Here is a 15,413-nt window from a genome sequence, read left to right as displayed (position 1 = left end):
ATTCGCCTCCCATCTCCGAGAGTTATTGATGGTGCATCACAGTGTGTACAGGAACAGGCTCAGCACACAGCCCTTAAGAGGTGGGGGTGGATATCCTCATTGAGGATGATGGGGATGGAGGAGCGATTGTGCATCCTGACTATCTGAGGTCTGTTGATTATGAAGTCAACAGACTTCAGTTGCACAGTGGTGTGTTTAGACAAGAAGGAGCTTGCTCACCAAGGTCCATGGGACAATAGTATTGAATGCTTGAACGCTGAACTGAAATCCAGAGACAGCACTCTGGCATGAGTGTCTTTTGTTTTCAAGGTGTGTCAGGGCCAGGTGCATGGCAGATGCTATGGCTTCTGTCATAGAGTGGATCTGTCGGTGAGTGTGCGATGTGGCAGGAATGGAACTCTTGACGTGTGCTATTACCAGCTATTCGAAGGAGTTTTTTATGTTTGATGTCAGTGCCACTGGGTAGTAGTGATTTAGTTCTGATGATGTAGAGTTCTTTAGTACAGGGATGACAGTGGCTGATTTAAAGCATATGGAGACAGTAGCCTGGATGAGTGATGTGTTGAAGATGTCTGTGAAGATTTTAGTGAGCTGACGTGCACACTCCCTGAGTGCTCGGCCTGGGATGTTGTCTGGCCTGGCCGCCTTACGGAGGCTGATTCTCTGCAGTCCTTCTCATGCCTGCTTCTGCCTCAGACAGTGGCTGCTCAGCGGGGAGGGGATAGCTTTCCTGGCCAGTGTTGTGTTACATGCCTCGAAGTGTGCATAAAAATAGTTTAGAGCATCAGGGAGGGGGTCATCACTGGTACAGTCCACGCTGTTTATCCTTGAGTAGTCAGTTATCCCCTTGATGCCCAGACACATACACCAATGATCTTAAATGCACAAGTGTTCCTGGATTTTAGAAACACAGAAACGTAGAAAATCTACAGCATAATACAATCCCTTCAGCCCACAAAGTTGTGCCGAACATGTCCCTACCTTAGAAATTACTAGGCTTACCCATAGACCTCTATTTTTCTAAGCTCCATGTACCTATCCAAAAGTCTCTTAAAAGACCCTATTGTATCAGCCTCCACCACTGTAGCCGGCAGCCCATTCCACGCACTCACCACTCTCTGCGTAAAAAACTTACCCCTGACATCTCCTCTGTACCTACTCCCCAGCACCGTAAACCTGTGCCCTATTGTGGCAACCATCTCAGCTCTGGAATAAAGCCTCTGACTATCCACATGATCAATGCCTCTCATCATCTTATACACCTCTATCAGGTCACATCTCATCCTCCGTCGCTCTAAGGAGGAAAGGCCGAGTTCACTCAACCTATTCTAATAAGGCATGCTCCCCAATCCAGGCAACATCCTTGTAAATCTCCTCTGCACCCTTTCAGTGGCTTCCACACCCTTCATGTAGTGAGGAGACCAGAACTGTGCACACTACTCCAAGTGGGGTCTGACCAGGGTTCTATATAGCTGCAACATTACCACTCTGCTTAAGAGTCAACTTGCGCAGCTGCTTTGAGCGTCCTATGGACTCGGAACCCAAGATCCCTCTGATCCTCCACACTGCCAAGAGTCTTACCATTAATTCTATATTCTGCCATCATATTTGACCTGCCTTTTTTTAATGTAGGCGGTCCTTGCTCTCTCAATGTCTTAGATGGGGTTTCTCTTGGTTGCTCTGAGAGCTATTCTGTCACCAGACTTGAAGGAAGGTCCCAGGCTTTCAAGTCAACTTAAGTCACTTTTTATTATCATTTCAACCATAACTGCTGGTACAGTACACAGCAAAAATGAGACGTTTTTCAGGACCATGGTGCTACATGAAACAATACAAAAACTACACTGAACTACGTGAAAACAACACAGAAAAAAATCTACACTAGACTACAGACCTACCCAGGACTGCATAAAGTGCACAAAACAGTGCAGGCATTACAATAAATAATAAACAAGACAATAGGCACAGTAGAGGGCAGTAAGTTGGTGTCAGTCCAGACTCTGGGTATTGAGGAGTCTGATAGCTTGAGGGAAGAAACTGTTACATAGTCTGGTTGTGAGAGCCCGAATGCTTTGGTGCCTTTTCCCAGATGGCAGGAGGGAGAAGAGTTTGTATGAGGGGTGCATGGGGTCCTTCATAATGCTGTTTGCTTTGCGGATGCAGCGTGTAGTGTAAATGTCCATAATGGAGGGAAGAGAAACCCCGATGATCTTCTCAGCTGACCTCACTACCTGCTGCAAGGTCTTGCGATCCGAGATGGTGCAATTTCCGAACCAGGCAGTGATGCAGCCACTCAGGATATTCTCAATACAACCCCTGTAGAATGTGATGAGGATGGGGGGTGGGAGATGGACTTTCTTCAGCCTTCGCAGAAGGTAGAGACTCTGCTGGGCTTTCTTTGCTATGGAGCTGGTGTTGAGGGACTAGGTGAGATTCTCTGTCAGGTGAACACCAAGAAATTTGGTGCTCTTTACGATCTCTAACGAGGAGCTGTTGAAGTTCAGCAGGGAGTGGTTGCTCTGTGCCCTCCTGAAGTCAACAACCATCTCTTTTGTTTTGTTCACATTCAGAGACAGGTTGTTGCTTCTGCACCAGTCCGTTAGCCACTGCACCACCTCTCTGTAAGCTGACTTGTCGTTCTTGCTGATGAGACCCACCACGGTCGTGTCATTGGCAAACTTCATAATGTAGTTTGAGCTGTGTTTTGCAGCACAGTCATGGGTCAGCAGAGTGAACAGCAGTGGACTGAGCACACAGCCCTGGGGGGCCCCCCATGCTCATTGTTATGGTGTTGGAGATGCTGCTCCCGATCCGGACTCACTGAGGTCTTCCAGTCGGGAAGTCTAGGATCCAGTTGCAGAAGGAGGTGTTCAGGTCCAGTAGGCTCAGCTTTCCAATCAGTAGGATTTCAGTAGGAATTGCACCTCAGCGTTAAGCCAGGTCTTCTAGCTGGCCCATCAGATGACTGCTTTTGAGGTACCAACATCGTCTACACACTCACTGATGTAGCCGATCACAGATGAGGCATATTCCTCGAGGTATGTGTCTTCTCTATTTGTGGTGGCTTCCTTAAATATCTGTCACTCAGTCGGTTCAAAATAGTCCTGAAGCATAGAGATTGCCTCATTAGGCCAGACAGTGATGATCCTCTCGTCTGATTTCTCCATTTTCAGCAGTATACTGGGATTAACACTGTGAAGATGTGGTCAGAGAGACCAGGATGAGGGCTTGAGATGGCTTTGTAAGTACTGCATCTGTTTGTATAAACATGGTTCAGTCTGTTTGTCCCTCTGGTCACCATGGTGACGTGTTGGTGGAATTTGGGTAAAATGTTGTGGTTGAATTCTCCTGCCTGAAGAATGAAGGGACTGTCTAGAAGCTTGTTTTGTAGAGAGCTGATGATACTGTAAAGCTGTCCCAGCGCATCCTTGGCATTCGTGCCTGGGGAATGTAGAGAGCAGTGATGAACACAACTGTAAACTCCCAGAGCAGGTAATGTGGCTGCATTTAGTTGTAAGATGTTCAATTGCCACAGAACAGTGACTCCTAACTACAGATGAGTTTGTGTCCCAACCTTTGTTAACATACACACAAGTCCGCCTCCTTTGGACTTTCCCCAACAGGGAGATCTGCATGGGACAGAATCATCCCATCACGTTGAAACACAGAGTCTGGCATGTTGTTTAGCCATGTTTCAGTGAAAACCCGAATGCAGCAATTTCTTATCTCTTTCGGTATATTCATCCTCAATCTCAGCGAGCGAGCATTTGCCAGGAAAATTGATGGTACCGCCAGCATTGTCGGGTTACCACTCAGCCTAGCTACTCCCCCAGTTCTCCTGCCACGTCTCTGCCTCCTCTCACACCTCCCGCACCTGAAGTTTCCTTCGCGAAGCCACCCAGACCAGATCACTGTCACTGGGTCTGGTGTCTGTAGAATCTCCAGTCAGCTGAACGCGACTGTTAACTCTGCTGTCAGTGGCTTAAAAGTAATTTTGTCTAAGAGTTCAGCAGCACTGTTTTTTGTGGAGCTTTGGTAGACTGAAATCCCTGACTAAAACTTAGTAACACTATCTCAGGATTTAAAACTAGCACCGTTACTGGGAGCAGGAGAAGCCAGTGTACCACCATTTGTATGAAATTCAATTACAAAGAAGGCATGACCGTGGCTACTTTATTTCATTAGGAATTTGAGGAGATTATATATGTCATCAAAGACTCTTGCAGATATACCACGGGGAACGTTCAAACTGGTTGCGTCACCATCTGGAATGGAGGGGCCACTTCACAGGAAGATACAGACTCAACCATCTCCAGCATGGTCACCAGCATTCCCAGCATCGAGGACATCTTCGAAAGGTGATGCCTCAGAAAGGCAGCATCCAGCATGAAAGACCCCCATCACCCCCGGACATGCCCTTTTCTCATTGGTGCCATCAAAGAGGGGGTGCAGGAGCCTGAGGACACATGGTCAATGTTTAAGGAACAGCTCCTTCCCCTCTGCCATCAGATTTCTGAATAGACAATGAACGCATGAATACTACCTCACTATATTTTTGCTCGCTGTTTGCACTACTTATTTAATTTATATATTTTTGTAATTTATAGGTTTATAGCTTTTTTATTATGTATTGCATTTTTTTCACTAGGTTACATCCCTGCTGCCACAAAACAACAAATTTCACAACATATGCCAGCGATATTAAACCTGATTTTCAGCTGCTGCTACTCAATGCTTTCCGTATTAACATGGTGGTTACCTCAACAGTTTGAGATGGAAATAGAATGACACCTGTGGGCTTCAGAAAGAACACAAACCAAGCTCCAAGAGCAGCCTGTCCGTCAGAATGTTCACATTCTTTCTATTCCTCTGTCACAGGCTCCTTCCCAGTTAGCAGACAATATAAGAAATATATGAGCCAATGTTCCCTCAGCTGGTACCTCAAGCAGCTGACTAATGCTTTCTGGAGGAAGGCTAAGACTAAGTTTTCTTTACCCAAGATCGACAATAATGTCTTGTGGTCTTATGGTCTTATAATGAGACCAATCAATTAAACTTGACAACAGCTTTCCTGAAGTACAAGTCCCACATAGCTACTGAAAATAAACACAGTTTGGCTGTCCTTATCCCACCACAGAGGGAACTGAAAATAGCTTTTTTTATTATTATAATTTAAAACCAGAAGGAACAACGAGGCTGGCATCAACACTGGATTGGGAATAATCTTCACTGTAAGGCCAGGATGGTGAGATGGTGAAAATCTGGTGCAGGAACTCAGCAGGTGAACGAGCATGTGTGGAGGAAAAGAGATAATCAGTGTTTTGATCCACATGGAGGGTCTCAACCCAAAACATTGACCATCCCTCTATTTCAGGAAATGTTGCTTGACCTGCTGAGATCCTCCACGCAGTTTGCATTTTGCTCCAGATTGCAGCACCTCCATCCCTTTTGTCTTAATGGCTGATTTTTTTAAACCTCGGTGCTGCTTTCCTTCACTAGTCCCATAATCACTATTTTCTTATTATCCAGGGCTGGGGAATAGGTAATGGTGATTAAATTGCAGCCATTACTGGACTGCTACCAAGATAATTGACAACTTCTTGACAAGCAGTGCATACCTCCTGTTTGAACAGCACTGCACGTTGCAAGATGTTTCATTCTGTAAATCTACATGGATACGTCTAGCACTTTGTTCACACTGCTGCCTCAAATAATGTTCCTTCTACCCATGTCCCAACATAAACCCAACATGCACCTTCTGGCACCTTAGGAATGTGGGTATCTCCATGTTATTTGTGTGGCAGTTTATTCCAGTCTATCAAACAACATGATTTTAAAATGTTGGAGTTTCTAGATTAGTCAAACAATAACTGGTAACTATTGTTATCACTGGTCAGTGAGGTAAGACAAGGCATGCAAAATTAATCAAGCAAAATAAAAAAGGTAGAAAAGTTCTTTAATGTCTGATGGCTGATACCTGGATCTAATAACTCAATCTGGTTCGGAATGCTGTTGCAATGGGGAATGTTATTTTGTCTTGTGAGGCTGGAACCCGGCGGAACCTTTTGGCTCGAGATGGGATGATCGATGTGAAGAGACATTCCAATCTTTGAAAAGGGCAGCGCACGTCCACCTTCCTCGGCGTCTCCTTCCCACCTCCCCTGAAAAGACAGCGAAACTCCCAAGCTCCCAGCCTCACAAGAAAAAATAACATTCCCCATTGGTTAAAAAATGAATACAATCCCCATATCAGCAAGTCCAAAGCTAAACAACTGCGAGAGAAAACACTTATCAAACATAAAAGCATTCCTACTCTAGCAAACCAAAGAAGCCATTTTGATTAACATACACAGTACATTGTACATTCTCCCCCCACCAGCAAATGTCATGCCCTCATGACATTACCAGAATTCCCCAAGGCTTCTTGCAACACACAAAACCCAACCAGGAGCATGGCAAAGCATTGAGGCCGGTAGCCTTTGTCAGCCGAAGCTTGTCGCCATCTGAGAGAAACTATCCCACTCACAAGTTGGAGTTCCTGGCGCTGAAGTGGGCGGTGGTGGACAAGTTGAGCGATTACCTGTACGGAGCCAAGTTTGAGGTGAGAACGGATAACAATCCTCTCACTTATATTCTGACTTCAGCTAAGCTGGATGCCACAGGACATCGGTGGCTGGCGGCCTTGTCGTTATATGATTTCAGCCTGGGGTGTCCGAGGCAGAGGGTTCGCAGGTGAAGAGAGAGCCCAGTGAGGTGGAAGGGTCGGCAGAAGGGGTATGGAGATCTCAGAGGAGTAAGCGCCCCCCAGAGCGGTTGACATATGTGGTGCCAGGAGAACCGAGTGTGATTTCTACCGCTCTGGGTAGTTATGTCGCTGCTTTCTGCACCTGGGTTGGGTTTTGTGTGTTGCAAGAAGCCTTGGGGAACTCTGGTAATGTCATGAGGGCATGACATTTGCTGGTGGGGGAAGAATGTACAATGTACTGTGTATGTAATCAAAATGGCTTCTTTGGTTTGCTAGAGTAGGAATGCTTTTATGTTTGATGAGTGTTTTCTCTTGCAGTTGTTTAGCTTTGGACTTGCTGATATGGGGATTGTATTCATTTGTTAACCAATGGGGAATGTTATTTTGTCTTGTGAGGCTGGGAGCTTGGGGGTTTCGCGGTCTTTTCAGGGGAGGCGGGAAGGAGACGCCGAGGAAGGTGGATGTGCGCTGCACTGCTCGGTCGACCACCCGGGTGGTCCCAGGTGCAAGGATGTGGAGGTCGGAGGAAAGTGACGAGGGGTCGAATGGTTCGATGGTTGAGCTCCAACGATGTGCACTAAACTGACTGAACTTTGATAAGTTGGTGCCTTTTACTTTATTTTCTTTTCCTGCATATATACTGTATTGAATAGTACTCTTTTAGTTTTAGTAAAATCTTTAAAGTGTATTCCATAACGGTATCTGGTGTGAGTTTGATATTGTGTGTGTGTGTGCGGCATAAACTTGATTCTCACAGCACCTGCGTGTACGGGAGGTGGGGTTGGTGAGTGGCTGGATCTCCTTTTCCCCTAGACATATACCAGCCTGGTGGGTAAGTGTTACACTTGCTTCTATTGTTTGTAAGATTGTGAACCCAATTTTAAAAAAAGACCAAAATCATCACAGATTCTCTGCACAATGGTGGTTTTGGTCTTTTTTTTTAAATTTGGGTTCTTCAGATTTCATGCTTTTGTGGCTGCCTGTAAGCAGACAAATCTCAAGGTGTATAATTTATACATTCTCAGTTAAAAGATTTACCTTGAATCTTTGAAACCTGACAATTAGGGTTTAATGTGGGAAGTTTGAGGTAAAAAGAATTAAAGGTGGATTATCATCTAAATGGAGTGAGATTGCAAATGAGAGAAGTTTAGAGGGATCTAGGTGTTCTTGTGCATGAATGACAAATTATCATGCTGGGCCAATGAGCAGTCAAGGGAAATTACATTTTTGGCCTTCATTACAAAGGGAGTGGAGTTTAAGAATAGGTTTTCCTACAGCTATACAAAATGTTGGCAAGGCCACACCTGGAATCCAATGTACCATTCATCTTGTCTAAGAATATGACAAATTCATTAGGTTAATTCCTGGGATGAGAGGGTTGTCCAATCATGAGAGGCTTGACAAGTCTATATACATTAGAGCTTACAAAAGTTTGGCAGGCTTTATTCAAACATACAAAAATCATAAAGGGGGTTTGACAGAGTAAATGCTGAGACCTTTTGAGATTCTCAAAGGGACAGATCCAGAAAACAGGAAGTCAGACATGTAAAACAGAAATGCATGGCAATTTCCTTTCTGAGGGAAGTGAATCCCTGGAGGTCTGAAGCCCTAAGGGTGGAGGAAGCCAGATAGTCAGATAAATTGAAGAAAGTGATAAATAAATATTTGAAAGATTAAGGAATTAGTCTTGTGGGGAACTGGCACAGAAGAGGAGCTGTGGGCAGCATGGATCAGCTGCAATTGTATTGAATGGCAGGGTAGAATTGAGGGTCCAAGTTGCCTTATTCTGTTCCTATTTTCTGATGTTCTTGTGTAAATAAGATGCCCAGTTCATTGTTCTTTCATTAGTTTGCAGAATCTACTTCGGATTTTTTTTTCAAAAGACAATATAAACATCTTGCTTCTATGTTGGATTACTCAATGATCCTATAATCCCCCACATCTCTAGTGCTGGATGCAAATCATCCTCCTCAAGGTAGATTCAATTATGAAGTCTAACGTTTTAACCCTGGAAAAAGCAAGGCCTTTGAGACAGAAATAAAAAATCTGTCGGGATGGCAATATAGAGCTACATGTATCTTGTACCACTACCTTCAAAAAGTAACTTCAACTTATAACCCTCTGTAAAACTGGAATTCTGCTATCAGATTGTGTTTTCCAAACAAGCTGAAGTGTCACTTACACTCATTTGATTTCTTGTTATCTAGTCATATGGCTCCCAACTGTAGATAGGTCGGCGCGAATACTCACAAGCACATGTGCACCAGGGAGTTACTGTACATTCATTGGGTACACTTGAAAATACATTGCTTGATAACACCAGACTGTGTCAGTCTTCAAACTGCTCATTTACTGTTTTAATGCGTAACTGGTTATCAAACGTTGGAGCAGCCATTATTGGAACATTTGGCTGCTGGGTACCCTCGTGCTATATTTGCATATTTACTTGGAATACAGCTACTGAAGTCAGTCGTAAATAAAGGTTAACTTTATTAAAGATTAGATTTAATGTCACAAGTGCATTGAAGCATACAATAAAATGCATCATTTTGCATCAAATCAAATCAGTGACGATTTGTGCTGATTCCCATGCTTCCCACAACTCACTAATCCTAATCCATATGTCTTTGGATTGTGGGTGGAAATAGCAGAACCTGGGGGAAATCCAAGTGATCATGGGAGAACTTACAAACTCCTAACAGACAGCAGCGAGAATCGAACCCCAATCTCATAGCTAGTGCTTTAAAGCATTTCACTAACCTTTATGCTACATACAGTAAGGGTGAAGTCTGAACTTTGTAGTCAATCCATGCTGATTATTCACACGCACCCTCACAGACTCGTATCTCACTCAACCTGTAGTACTGCAAACATTTCTATTTTTTGCATTATAAGTTGAACACTGATTAATAAAAAGTTGTCAGTTATCCTGTTGACTGTCCCAGTGAAGACTGCAATGCAATCACTGTTAATTGACAGTCATTGTCCTCTTGCTAAGCAATATTATTTATTTCAATTGTAATAAGCATTTAAGGATTTTCTTTACACTACAATTAAGAGAAAAAACTAGACTGCTGTTGTTGAATATCAATCGTAAATTAAGTTTAGTAAGCAGGTAGAACATTACTTAGAAGTTACTCCTTTCATAGCTCAAACCATGCACGAAAGTCGATTTCTCAGCAAAATAAACAGCAAAAGTGGCTGTAAATGAAACCTCTCAATTTTCTCCTCTTTTGAAAACGTTATAGTCCAACCATTGCCCACTTAAGGAACATTTAGTGGTTCTGAAATACTGAAATGAATAGTTTCATTATAAGTCAACTCACATGAGCACTATTCAAGTTAAATACAAACATTTGGCTCAGGGTATTCTGCAAAACTTACAAAGCACTCCTCCACCCTCCATTTGGAAAGTCAGATCACTCCTCCAACTTGCTGCTGCCGAGGTACAGGCAGAAGCTGAAACAAGAGGTGGCCATAGTTAAAATCATCCACTGTTGGTCCGACCAATCAATCTCCATGCTACAGGACGGCTTTGATGACGTCAATGGGAATGTCTTTCATGATGCGGATATCTCCAAGTTCACAAAAGGGGTCACAAACTTCATCCAGAAGTGCATCAAGGATGTTGTCCCCCAGAAATCGACCTGGGTCTGCCCAAACAAGAAACCCTGGATCAACAGTTCCGTGTGGTTGACCAACGTTGCCGGTGACCAACAGGAACTCAAGAAATGCAACTACAGTCTGTGAAGAGTCATTAAGGCAGTGAAACGACAAACAGGGACATAGCTCTCGACTAACAACACACGCAGCTTATGGCAAGGTCTGCACACCATCAAGGACTTCAAAGCTAAATGCAGTGGTGTTTCCAATGTTGCTGCCTCTCTCCCAGATGAGCTAAATCTTCTTTACGCTCGATTCGCTGATGGCAACACTGAGCCCAAGGAAAGCCACCGAAGAGACCTGCACCTTGGTCATCTCTGAGGCTGAAGTTCGCAGGCGTTTACAACAAGTGGACAGTCGCAAGGCTGCGGGACCGGACGGCATCCCAGGGCGGGTACTCAGGATGTGCGCGGCACAAATGGCAGGTGTGTTTACAGACATTTTTAATCTCTCCCTCTCCCAGTGTAGAGTGCCCTCCTGCTTCAAATTATCCACCATTGTTCCTGTGCCTAAAAAGACTTATGTTCTGTCACACTCACCTCAATAGTAAGCAAATGCATTGAGAGGCTGGTCAAGAACTACATCTATGGCATGCTATCACCCACACCAGACCCCCTACAATTCGCCTATAATTTGTGTAGCTGGATCCTGGACTTCCTGTCAGATCGTCGGCAGGTGTTAAGAGGGGGCTTTCTCACCTCTGCCCCTCAACACAGGCACCCCTCAGGGGCTGTGTCCTAAGCCTCCCCCCCACCCCCGTTTACGCTCTGTATACCCATGACAGTGTTGCCACCCACAGCTCCAATCTGCTAATTAAATTTGCTGACGATACTACACTGATTAGGCTAATCTCAAACAATAACAAGGCAGTCTACAGAAAGGAAGTCATCACCCTGACACATTGGTGTCAAGAAAACATCCTCCCCCTCAATGTCGCAAAAACAAAGGAGCTGGTTGTGGACTACAGGAGGAATGGAGACAGGCTAACCCCTATTGACATCAATGGATCTGGGGTTGAGAGGGTGAACAGCTTCAAGTTCCATGGCATACACATCATCAAGGATCTCACATGGTCTGTACATACCGGCTGTGGTGAAAAAAGCACAACAGCGCCTCTTTCACCTCAAACGGTTGAAGAAGTTTGGTAGGGGCCCCCCAGATCATAAGAACTTTCTACAGGGGCACAATTGAGAGCATCCTGACTGGCTGCATCACTGCCTGGTATGGGAACTGTACTTCCCTCAATCACAGGTCTCTGCAGAGAGTGGTGCAGACAGCCCTGCACATCTGTAGATGTGAACATCCCACAATTCATGATATTTACAAAGACGGGTTTGTAAAAAGGGCCCGAAGGATCATTGAGGACCCGAGTCACCCCAACCACAAACTGTTCCAGCTGCTACCATCCAGGAAATGCCAGGACCAACAGACTTCGGGACAGCTTCTTCCACCAGGCCATGAGACTGTTTAATTCATGTTGATACAATTGTATTTCTAAGCTATATTGACTGTCCTGTTGTACATACTATTCATTACAAATTACTATAAATTGCACATTGCACATTTAAATGGAGATGTAACATAAAGGTCTTTACTCCTCATGTATGTGAAGGATGTACGTAATAAAGTCAATTCAAATTCAAGTTTAAATTCAAGTTTAACTTTATTGTCATTTCAACAGTATACATGCATACTGCCAAATGAAACAACGTTTCTCTTCTAGACCAAGGTGCACAATGCAGTATGCCTAACACACACACAATGCAAAGTGATATTACAACTAATAAATTAACCAATAATAAGGTACATTTACATCACAAGTTAAAAAGTAAACAATATAAATTGCTTCATTGAAGTGCATTTTGAAAAGCAATTTAAAGTGCTTCCTTTTGTAGCTTTTGTCAATCTTGGTTTCATCCTGGAGAATGGATTTGTTCTGAATGAATCATTTATTCCGTTAAACATCCAAGAAGTGGCTATTTAAAATAAAGTTCACTTGATTGAGGATTCAGTTTAATAGCAATGGGCATAACCTGCTTAAGTGCATTTCAATTATCATTGTATATCTTCTATGGTTAAAGTAATATCACCAACCTTTCAAGTGTTTTCAGGGCAACTCAAAAAAAAAGCCACTGGAAAATGTTTTCCATTAAAGCTCAGCTATCACATCTGACAGTCTAGCTGCCGCATCTGTTGTTTGGACTGTGGCAGCAACTTCAGCCCCAATTCTAATGGGGGGGTGGAGAGCAAGGAAAATGCTACCTGCCCCCTTGCACACACTTGCTATGAAACCTACTTGAACTTCGGTAGGAAAATACTTCCACTCTGCCTGGTGGACATAGGCCATGACGGGGACCTATGGAACTTCCAAAATCAAATGCAAATTAATACTTGTCTGGGTCTCATTTATGCTACACTAAATTTGCTGGCTTTTCTCAGTTATTTTCCTTTGCCCCTTAATTTTGTGTTCCTTTTTATAACCTTTCTCCATCTCATGACCCATTCTCCCCTTCTAGTTCAGCAAACCCTCTCATAGCCTTTGGTTCTGGTTTCTTCACTGTACCTCTGCTGCTAAAGCCTCTTGGCTCTTAAACCTCCCATGCCAGCATGCTCCCCCTTTGCATATCTCTGTAACTCTCTTCTAAAGCTTAATATTACAGCTAGTCACTCTTACCTCTCCCATGACCCAGTGCCTCTGTCACTCTTTTGTCTATCACTCTTCTGTTATTCACTAAAAGCTTTGTCTGATTCTCTCTTAAGAGATGTACTGTATTAGGAACACAAGCTGTTACTGTTGTTCAGACTTCCAGTTCCAGGGTTCATCATTTCTCATCTCATTGACTTTTGTAATGTATAATTAATGGGAAAAAGAGAGATGGAAAGGCTGAAATGGTTATTAGCAATGAAATGATATACCCCAGGCCTGAACTTGTCTTACTATGATTTATAACCTTAAGAAAATCTAACTGTACATTAATTACTCTCTCAGTCTGGGAAAGTTTCCCACTGAGTACGTTATTACAATATTTACAAGTTTACTGAAAAGCATGGGGTGATAATGCAATAGCTACAATTATAGCAAACCTACCTCCTCGCAGTCATATTTGGTTTTATTGGGAGTGGGATGGAGAAAATGGGAGGTGGTTTCTCATTTAAATATTATAATGAGGCTGATTTAATTGATGATCCAGGCTCACAGCTGTCAGCTTAGTAACCAAGTTTAGCCACTGCCAGTGGTTGCCTGGTTATGGCTTTTGTCGAGAATGACCAGCAGCTCATTTATAATGTCCAAGACGGTTGTCAGAGGGTTATATATAAATTTAGAAGATTCCTCATGAACAAGCAACATCCTTGTATAATCACTGGCATCCCCTCCACCCTACAATCTCTCTCTGCCAAACCGCTCCCATTGCTCCAGAAATGCCTGCCAGATCGATAATATCTGTGCCATTTAACCCACCCATTAACAAAGGGTGTTGAGTGAAAGTCTGTGCAATGCCATCAGTACCTTCTCTTTGGAAAAAAAGATTTCCAGAAAAGATTTTATAATTCTATTAATTTTACTGGCAAATAAAAACCTCAATAAGGAGACATTATCAAACAAGGACATCTCCACAGTGTGGAACTATAAATGACAAAGAACGTCATTTCTTTCCATGAAAACCATCCTTTCAAAACCACCTGTTGTCAATGTAGGGCCAGCTCCCATGTCATCCTCAGCTGATGCTTGGAGGATTAAAGCCTCAATTAATCTTCACCTCTCCTGGGCAGAGAGGATCACATTCATCAGTTAGTGTGACTCCAATAAAAACTCTGAAAGTTATGGGCTTCTTCCTAATCAGTGACCAACACTCAACAAGAACTCACCCATTGACCCAGCTCCCCACACCACCCATTAGTTTTCACAATCAAATCCAAGTATGAATTAATAGCAAAAATAATGATTACATTTTAAAAAAACAAATAATATTTGGCACATTTTGTCTTCAGAGGTTTTCAATGAATAATGCAAACCATTACAGGCTCATTTATTTCTACAAACGCTTTCATTTAAAGGAAAAAGGGTATTTCACAAACACCTTTAAAAATCATGAATAATTTCATGCAGTGAGAATTATGCTCCTAAACTGGATCTTAAGTGAAGTCAGAAATTGCAATTTTTCAGCCTTGCAAAAGCTGTTAAATTTAATGACTGAAAAATTTCTGATGTGATCATTTTGTGGTTTAGGATTTTGATATAAAGCAAAATAACTCAAAATTACAGAAGTCACTAGGAGTTTAATCATTTGATATAACTGCATGGCTTAGCACATTTGAATGGTCTTTCTGTATGGGATGAATTCCGCTTTCCGAGGTGATGCACAACTCTGTCTCTGCTCTTTGGTTACAGGCTTTATTTGCCTGTCACCAGTTACCCCCACTATTTTACTGGCCTGGGAGCATCTTTCCAGATAAAAGTGAACTAAGATACTCTTTTCTACCCACATCAGTATATCGGTGTTAGGGACTTGAGTTACTGCCCAATGACGCCCAGGAATGCTCTACAGTAGGTAGCTAAAACTGCCCAACACATCATAGCCACCAGCCTACCCACCATCAAGGTTATATACACAGAAAGATGCAGGAAAAAGGCCAGCAATATCATGAAGGATCCCACCCATCTTGCTTATGGACTGTTTGTCCCATTCCCATTGGGGACGAACCGTGCCAGGACCACTAGACTAAAAAACAGTTCTTTCACCCAAGTCATCAGGCCGATCAACACCCCCACCCATTAACCCACCCTAGCAACTCCCACTGTCACTTTAAGTACATACAATAATTCTATGCACATATGACCACAAGCAAAGGTTACTTGTACATTTTGTTTTAAAGGATTGCTTTTATTGTGTTTTTTATGCTACATCAGATCCGAAGTGATAATCATTTCATTCATTGTTTGCTGAAGAAAGACAATAAACAGTCCAGAATCTTGAATATCCCTGCATTCTTGGATTGGTCAACA

General features: G+C 43.1%; 1 protein-coding gene across 3 annotated transcripts in view; it reads right to left on the bottom strand.

Annotated features, from left to right (window-relative positions):
- The window catches only part of mdga2a (MAM domain containing glycosylphosphatidylinositol anchor 2a), a 904,971-nt gene that overhangs the window by 784,268 nt on the left and 105,290 nt on the right, over positions 1–15,413 (bottom strand). Inside the window, exon 1 of one of the 3 annotated variants that reach the window (XM_073039628.1) lies at positions 13,497–13,530. The exons of the other annotated variants lie outside the window; for them this stretch is intronic. The gene's annotated coding sequence lies outside the window, so the exon portion shown is untranslated. Of the gene's footprint in view, positions 1–13,496; positions 13,531–15,413 lie in introns of those variants that run through there. 3 annotated transcript variants of the gene reach the window in all.

Source organism: Hemitrygon akajei, chromosome 3, assembly GCF_048418815.1.
Source record: "Hemitrygon akajei chromosome 3, sHemAka1.3, whole genome shotgun sequence".
Classification (NCBI taxonomy): Eukaryota; Metazoa; Chordata; class Chondrichthyes; order Myliobatiformes; family Dasyatidae; genus Hemitrygon; species Hemitrygon akajei.
Note: the sequence above shows the minus strand (reverse complement) of the source record. Positions and strands in the feature narration are given on the sequence as shown.